This window comes from Equus caballus, chromosome X (genome assembly GCF_041296265.1).
Source record: "Equus caballus isolate H_3958 breed thoroughbred chromosome X, TB-T2T, whole genome shotgun sequence".
Classification (NCBI taxonomy): domain Eukaryota; kingdom Metazoa; phylum Chordata; class Mammalia; order Perissodactyla; family Equidae; genus Equus; species Equus caballus.
Window position 1 is genome coordinate 101531599 of NC_091715.1, and position 6559 is coordinate 101538157.

Sequence of the window (6559 nt, forward strand, 5' to 3'; positions counted from 1 at the left end):
GACTGGCCCTGAGCTAACATCTGTGCCCATCTTCCTCTACTTTATACGTGGGATGCCTAGCACGGCATGGCTTTTTGCCAAGTGGTGCCATGTCTGCACCCAGGTTCTGAACCGCTGAACTGCGGGCCACCGAGGAACAGAACATGCAAACTTAACCACTGTGCCACTGCGCCAGCCCCTGTTATTTCCCTTTTAAATTTGCTTTTATTTTTGATGTACCAGAAAGTAAGAATTTTAAGAAATAGTAATCTTTGCCTTTGTGGATTTTTTCACTTTTTTCAATCTTAAAAATTTTTCATCCCTCTAGATATTTAATACATATTCACTGTTATTTAATTCTACAATTTTATCATTTAAATTTAACTCTTAAATTCACTTGGTATGTGTTTTGTGAAATGTCATGAGCAAAGGATTATAAGCAACAGTCCTACCGCCTCAAAATAATCAATTGCCCAAAATCTTTTACTGAATAGTTATGTATCTTAATATTTGAATAAATATTTTCCCATTTCAAAACTCACTGCAAAGCTACATTAATCAAGACTGTTGGTACCGGCATAAGAATAGACATATAGATCAATGAAATAGAATTGAGAATTCAGAAAAAAATCTATACATTTATGGTTATTTGATATGAGAGAGGAGTGCCAAGACAACTCAATGAGGGAAATCATTGTCTTTTCTTCAAGTGGTCCAGGGACAACAGGATATCCACATGCAAAAGAATGAAGTTGGACCTCTGCTTCACATCACATACAAAACTTAACTCAAAATGATCAAAGTTCCAAATATAAGAGCTAAAACTATAAAACTCTTAGAAGAAAACATAGGATCCTCTCTTCAATATTTCTGCACAGTTTTCCTAAGGTAGAGTTCTGATCTCGTTATCTGAACACTCTGAGGCAGTCCCCTTCCTACCAACAGAAGTACAAACTCCTTGCCTTGCAACTTTTTGGTGTCTTGAACCCTTTCTCTATTTTATATGTAAACTATATGTAAAATATAGTGAAAGTGAAAGTTAAATTTTGCCTTAACTTGTCCAAGCAGTATTGTGTTGTGATACAACTCACTAAGTTGATAAAAGGAGTTGAGGCAACAAAGGAGGAAAAATGCCTCAGTGAATAATTTCTGGTAGGATACAGAGATGAAACAAATGAAAGTATAGAGCTAGCGCTAACACATGAGGAAAGTGCTCATGTGGTTAAGAATGTGACTCCAGGGGAGCCCCCACCCATGCACATGGCTCCATGAAGCAGGAGGAGAGAGAGCTCGAGAGGTTTTGACTGCCCTGGCTGCAGCTGGGCCAGGAAAAAAGGTGCAGGAAGAAGGAATAGAATTGGAAGGAAGAAAATTCATTTCAGAGACAAAATAGCTCCCCTCAGTTGTAGCTGTTCCCCTGGCAATACAAACTTTCCTATTGCAGGCTCTGCAGCATTCCAGACCTTGAGCACTGAATAGGGATGGGAAAAAGACATCGTGTTTCTCCACTCAAGCCCAAGTTGGCAGAATGCTGTTGTGGGGTCAAGAAGCTTAAATTACCTGGAAATGGAACACACAGTCACAGGAACCAGTCCACAACTGTCCCCGGCTCTAGTTCAGGACATTTTCAAAACCACAAGCACGTGGGTGGCAGCAGTGGTCAGGAGAATGTGTTGGACTTAACTCTGGGATCCAGAAATTCTCCCTATTATACAAATGAATCCCTCATCAGGAGCACTGAGCCCTCTCCTCGGGCCCAATGGAACTACCAACAACACCAAAAATTTGGTGGTGACTGCAGAGATGTGCTGCTACTGCTTTGACATCTTCTATTGTCACCTTTATGGCTTCCCACAGTCACAACTTCCTAGATTCACCAGTGATCCCTATCTGCCTTTGGTGACATGGAAGACAGGGTAAGACAAGAAGTTTTCTGGCTATACTAGGACCTTCTCAGCCATAAATCTTTATTCAGGACTCAGGGAATATATGTTAACCAGTGCACTTAAGGACAGTTGATCTCCCCCTTGACCTGAGAGGAGCTGCCTAAACTTTTCTGCTCTATCTCCTTACTAACTTCGAAGACGCCAGTGATTACTTGAACTGGGAGGTAGGGGTCCATGGGATTTGAACTGAATTCATCAATGAAAAAGGCATCAAACATAAAGTTACATATTTACCTGAGGTTGCTAAGGAAAAACTTTGATCAGATTCAGACAATAGACTCCTTGCTCTGGAAAGGTAGCTTTAAGGCTTCAATTACCAGTGAATTCAGAAAAACCATCAAACTCACCAGGTACCGAAGTGAGGTGACAATCAGTTATGCAGGATATATTGCTTCTCGACAGCATTGTTTCCAGAATGGCCTGCCTCGTGTCATGCCCCACCCCTATACAATCATTAGTCTTGACACATGGGCTGCAGGACCAGTCCCACCCCACTGTGGCCACCAATGGCTATGACATCATTGGAGAAGATGCTTCCTCTTCCTGGTCCAGTTATTTCTATTACCGTACCATTTTATGACTTCTGTTGCCAAGTTGGCCTCCAGCTGACTAAGGTGGGGCAGGGTTATATTGAATGAAACAGAACTCGAGGGGCCCAAGCCTTATCTCAGCCTTTCCTCAATATGGAGTTCCATTGGATTGGGCCTCCTCCATGACTAGTGAGAATTACTGCGTGGGATCAGAAGACCCTTAGCGTGCAGGTGCCACGGGTGATTTGCTGCCTGTGTGTCTGCCATACAATGGACGCTGGAATCTAAGACATATAAAAGCTTACACCATATACATTCCTACAGCCTCCCCAGATCAAGTAGGTATATTCCCCCTGGTAGTCTGAGCAATGGGGACCAACAAACATTTTTAGGTTGCTTTAAGTTCCTTTTTTACAAGTCCAGTTTATTGCCTACCAAGAATTAATCACAACCTCCATGTTTCATAAGTAGAAGCCACGTTACAGTTGAATGTGGGCACCATGAGTCCTTCAGGGCTCCTGGACAGAGACCCACATCAAGGTCAGAAGCCCTTTGGAGGGTGTTGCAGATCTCATTGCTCAATAAGCCTCAAAAGTTTTAATTCTCATCCCACTATCAGTTGGATTTTCTTACACTCTTCTTGCATTGAGTTTCCCGATATTGAACAGAACTCTGTGGTATGGCCTGCTGAGGAATGGACAGGGATGCCCACAGGAGGTCCTGAGGTCATTGCTGCATGCAGCATGAGAGACTTCTTCCATGCCACCCAACTACTTCAATCCTCTACTGGTAGCGGTGCCTATAGCTAGATCTAGGTTATCGGAAGGCAAAGATGTTCAAACAAGTACTTGGGTTGGGCTTTAGAAGGACACGTTCTCATAGGAGAGAATCCAGGCTCTCCAAACTGTTTTTCTTTTCAGGCATACATCCTGAGGGACCTTTAAGCAGAGGAGTTCCTTTTTCTAGTTTTCTTGTAGCAGTGAAAAGACCGTTAATGTTTCAGTCCTTTACAGGACTTTAGAACAAGGCTGTGTAATTAAACAAGGTAAATCTTTGTCTTGCCTAACATGCTGGGAATCGCCACTCTACCAAGGCAAAGTTCCAAATAGCTCATTTTATTCTAGGTCATTCAGACTTTCATGTGGCATATCTCCAGTTCTCTTTTTTGCTGATTCCAAATAGCTGTCAGCAAGTTTCTCCTTCCTTTTGCCTATTCTTCACTCATTTGGTGGCAAAGTTCATAGAAGTTGGAGTCTTGGAAGATGTTTTGAAAACATTGTCATGAAGGCACTGCTGAAACGATTCACAGGGAGAGGTAGCTAGTTGGGAAAAAGGACCCTAAGAGTGATACACTGGCTTTCAACAACATGCTTAGAGAACTCTTGAAGTGGAATGGGTATCAACCTGGTGAACACAATGTTTTGATTTCATTTATTTTTTAAGATTTATGTGGTGATGTTGTGGCTTTCCTAAATGGGCAAATATTCAAGTCAAAAGATCTTTTGAGTTTTCTTCTGCCAGGAATGGGGGAGGAAGAGCAGGGACACATTCTAAGAAACAACACACATACTATTCTAGGCATTGCTGTCTCATTTCTTGGAAAAAAATGTTTAAGATTTGCTTGGCATGATCTTCTGCTGTTCATGAGGATATGGAATGTGCAAGGGAAGTGTGGGGCTGACATCAGCACGTCCAGGCCAGGACACATTATCTCATCTCACTGTTGTGTCACTTTTCCCTCACAAAGTTAATGAAAAAAAGCTTTTGAGGGGGAAGAGATTGTTTAATGATTTTCTGATGCTGAGAATAATGAATGTTTTCTTACAAATAAATGTGACAACAGTTACTCTTAGCTACCATGGATTGACATCAGGGTGGTCAGCTCTGGATTAAACCACCCACTTCCAATTTGTGCAACAATATTGACACATAGGCCTATACTCATTACTGTTCAAGTGTTGTATGTTAAAAGTTGTGTTTTTTAAAGATTAAAAAAAGCAAAAAAAAATCGGTGCTAAACTTTCACTCCTAAGCATGCTCAATGAGACTCATCATGCAAGCATTTACAATGCCATGCTTTTCAAGGCTAGTTTTTCTTGTAGAAGTGTTGCCCTATTTGTCTTCCTCAATGAATAGTATGTTTTTAAATTTTATTGTATTGAGTAAGGTGTAGGACATCTGCCATTTAAGAAAATGAGCATAAATTTTAAAAACCCATGAAATATACAGGCAGAAGCAGAGAGAGAATAAACAGATGGAAAATACAGACAATAGCATAAAAGCCAAGTTAAGATATTATAATATATGGGTAATTGGAGTCACAGAAGACTGGGGAGGGGATGGAGATTGAATGGAACAGAAGCAATATTTGAAAAGATATTTGATAAGGAGTTTTCAAACCTGATAAAAAATATTAAGCCACATATTCAAGAATCTCTATGAAATCTATGTAGGATACACACACACAAAAACACATGGGATAATCATCTTAATAAAACTGCTAAAAAATAAATTAAAAAGAAAATCTTAAAATCAGCCAGAGGAAAAAAGTCCAATACTATTACAAGAATAACCAATAAAACTGATAGAGATTTTTTTCAACAAAAAACAAAGGAGGTCAAGAGATAATAGAGTGACATTTTTAAGTGGTGAAAAGAAATGAGTACCAACATAGAATCTGTGCAGAGCAAAAATAATCTTTATATGCTATGGTAAATGAAAGGTTTTCAGACAAACAAAACAAGAATTGATTTCCCACAGATCCACATCAAAAGACAAGAATTATTCAAGCACAATAAAAATGATCCCAGACAGAAGCAGGAATAGATGAACAGTACTACAACAGGTAAAAGTGTAGGCAAATCTAAATGAATACTGATTGTATAGAACAATAATAATAATGTTTTCAGGGGTTTAAATAATATATAGAGATAAACTTCATTGAAACAGTAGCAGAAAAGACCAGAGGGATGTAGTGTTAAAATGTCCTAAGGTCTTGACATTGAGAGAGGAGTGCTTAAAAAACACTCATTTATCATAAACTCCAGTAGACCAAAGATGCATGTTGTAAAATATAGGATAACCTAAAAGAATGATAAAACAATGTATAATTAACAACCTAGTAGAGGGAGAAATTGAATAATAATTTTAAAAATAATCAATTTACCCAAAATAATAAAGCAAATGAGAGAAAAATGGACCACACAACAAGTGGGACAAATAGAAAATAAATACAAAAATGGTAGATTTAAAACCAATTACATCAGTAATCACATTAAATGAAAAGGAACTCAAAGGAATGATTGTGAGGCTGAATTTAAAAAGAAACTATTAGGCTGCATCAAAAGACATAACACAAAAATTAAAACAGAAATTTTGAAAGTTAAAGGGGAAAAAAGGAATGTACCATGCAAACACTAACCAAAGGGTAACTGATGAAGCTATAATAATATTAAAAATGTAGACATACAGGGAATAAGCATGAATAGAAATAGATAGGGAGCTTTCATAATGATTAAGGGTCAATCCACCATGATATTACAATCCTAAATCTGCATATTCCAAATAACATACTTCCAAAAGATATGAAGGATAAATTGTAGAACTAAAACGACAAATACAAAACACACAGAGTAGGAGGCATTAACGTAAGTCTCTTGGTAACTGTTAGAACAAACAGAAAAATCCAGTTGAGATATAGAAAATTGAACAAAATGACTAATAAACTTAACCTCATTGATATAGACAGAATACTAAGATGAACAAAGTATATGCATTCTTTATTATATACATTTATATATAATATTATATGCATTTTTTCCAAGTGAACATGGAACACAGAATGTTTACAAAAATTAAAATAAATTTCTCAATACATTTCAAGCAATTGAAATCAGCAATATATTCTCCAATAACAGTGGAATTATGCTAAAAATTCAAAGAAAAATACTACTAGAAAATCTCCAAATAATTTTGACATTAAACAATACTATTTTGACTTTTAGAACAAGCTTACCAAATACAATGCCCTCCAGCCAAAGAACACCAGGAATATACTTGTAGTTGAATAAGTTGGATCTATTACTCACGGTAGTGAGATAGAAT

At 37.9% G+C, this 6559-nt stretch overlaps 1 pseudogene; it reads left to right on the plus strand.

Moving 5' to 3' along the window:
- The first annotated feature begins 1460 nt into the window (after positions 1 to 1460).
- On the plus strand, positions 1461 to 2383 carry LOC138921960 (AMMECR1-like protein; annotated as a pseudogene).
- Positions 2384 to 6559: the final 4176 nt, after the last annotated feature.